Raw genomic sequence first — 2,500 nt, forward strand, 5'->3', positions numbered from 1 at the left:
GATATCACGAGTATTTGCTTCAACTTATCACCATTTTCTTATTCATAAAGTGGGGGTTTGGGCAGCTGCCACGAATGAACATTTGTCAATGTACATTACATGCAGCCACCAAACCCCCGTTTATGAATGAAAAACGCTTTACTCGCTTTACACACAATGACTCACAATATGTCTTTCGTACATTTCTCGAACAGTGCTTCGGTGACGACCTCTCTCCGAATTGCCACTCTGTATAAATGCTTAACCCGTCCGTCCTCATAAACAAAGGCCAAAGTCCATTCCATGCACCCACCGAACCTCCTGTTTATGAATGATAACGGTTTACACACGACTCACAACTGATGGCGTCCGAACACTTCTCGAAGAAGTGCTTCACTGACGACTTTTGTTCGAACTACAACGCTGTAATTGCTTCACCTACGTACTACAAATAAACATAACTGCCAAGAGAACCTAAACACCTAACATAACCTACGCCTAAATATGTACACTATACCGATATAAAAATTTAGTTTATATTTGAGATAACCCTATTTTGAATGAAGAGCATGTTAAAGTTGATGAATGCGACGGCCGCTGCTTTAACAAGCCTGGCCAGAGGACAGTTTGTATATTGTAAACACTCACTAAATCAGTCTAAATATTCCTTAACTCATATTTAATACACCTTAACTTTACCTGAGTACGCATAAACCCACAATATTAAATTACATTTTTAGACAAACGTTTTATTTTGACTGTTTGAAATATTTGTTTGGTCATTTGGTTGTCTGCTAAACAAATCAAATTCTAACATTCGAATCTACGTAAGTCAGTATTTGACATTGTTTGGGTCGGAGGATGGGTTAATCCAGACACGTAAAGAGCCTCATGTCTGATGAGTTACACCGAGGCTTGTAACCTGCGCAGCACTTACCGCCTTGCGCATGCGCCCACATCCTCTCCGAGGACATTATTAAGTGGGCAGATTAACTGGCGGTATATGTGTCCAACGATAACACTGGTGTCCTAAGGCCAGCTCAGCGTGGACAGAAACCTCGCGTACAGCAATAGGCAAAAATGCCCCGTTGGCAAACCCTGTTGGTCGGGTATGCAGCTGTTCCCTTCTCAACGCTCTAGCGTCGTATTCAACACCACCTGTCCAGAGTTGTTTGGTTGTCTAACCAATAAGCTGAAACATTCATCCACACCTGCATATTGCACTAAAACTAAACATACTATACAGTATTAAATTCAAAAGTAGAAATTTTGAAATGAAGCAAATCTACATAGATCGTGTAGAGAGGACTCATTTTGCAGATCAATAATATGAGTCATTAGGGTGCATGCACAATATTATGCAGGCGATGAGTCACAATAACGTGGACTAAAGTAAGTTGACCAGACCACACACTAGAAGGTGAAGGAACGACGACGTTTCGGTCCGTCCTGGACCATTCTCAAGTCGATTGTGATCGACAGACAATCGACTTGAGAATGGTCCAGGACGAACCGAAACGTCGTCGTCCCGTCACCTTCTAGTGTGTGGTCTGGTCAATGCACAATATTACCCAATGTGGGACTTTGATAACAGGATACTCTTCAGTACCTAGTCGGGTAGGGTGAGGTGTACAACAGAAGCTCTCCTTACATGTCTGCGTAACCCCACTACAAATACACTCCCCACACTAGGCTCTTAGGTACGTCTCACTTCAAGTTTGCACTTTGTTTTAATTCTGTTCTTCAGTTCGTATCTGCCTACTTCATGACTAGTGGCGGGAGGGGGGGAGGGGGGGGGGGGGTGTTCTACCTCGTGTCGTGTGGCTACTAGTGGTGGAGGTCTAATATATATATATCATGCGAACAAGCCTGAATGGTCCCCAGGACTATATGCAACATGGGGTGTGAGTTTTCAGTTATATATATCATGTTGTGTACCGGGTCCTATTAACCCTATCTGAGACGCAGGTCGTCATCACCAGTCAAGACAGTCTTGACAACCTCGACCATCTTGACAGTCTTGACACCAGTCTTGACACCAGTCTTGACAACCTCGTACAAAATATCTTCCCTCCCTTCGCCGAAATTATTGAATAATCAACCATTGAATTTCAAAATATCTGAATAAAGAGTTGAATAAACTCACAAAATTAACCCAACTCCAGGATTTTCATGTTGCATAAAAAACTAATTTGTATTTAGTTATATAGACAGTTAAATTGAATTTTAGATACTGGTGGCGGGAGTAAACATTACTCCACTCCAAATTGGGTGATAGGTACCTAGGGTCCTCGATCCACTAATTTGTATGTAAATTGACGATACACAGTCGTATGGAGCTTTTATCTAGATGGCTGATAACGGTGATATTTTGGTGAAGTGTATGAGATTTAGCGGTGTGTATGTGTGTGTGTGTACTTACCTAGTTGTGCTTGCGGGGGTTGAGCTCTGGCTCTTTGGTCCCGCCTCTCGACCGTCTCAATCAACAGGTGTACAGATTCCTGAGCCTATTGGGCTCTAT

General features: G+C 42.5%; 1 protein-coding gene across 1 annotated transcript in view; it reads left to right on the plus strand.

The window, feature by feature from the left end:
- The window catches only part of LOC123746845 (modulator of smoothened protein), a 146,770-nt gene that overhangs the window by 88,881 nt on the left and 55,389 nt on the right, over positions 1-2,500 (plus strand). The gene's annotated exons all lie outside the window — the stretch shown is intronic.

The sequence above is a fragment of the Procambarus clarkii genome, chromosome 93, assembly GCF_040958095.1.
Source record: "Procambarus clarkii isolate CNS0578487 chromosome 93, FALCON_Pclarkii_2.0, whole genome shotgun sequence".
NCBI lineage: Eukaryota > Metazoa > Arthropoda > Malacostraca > Decapoda > Cambaridae > Procambarus > Procambarus clarkii.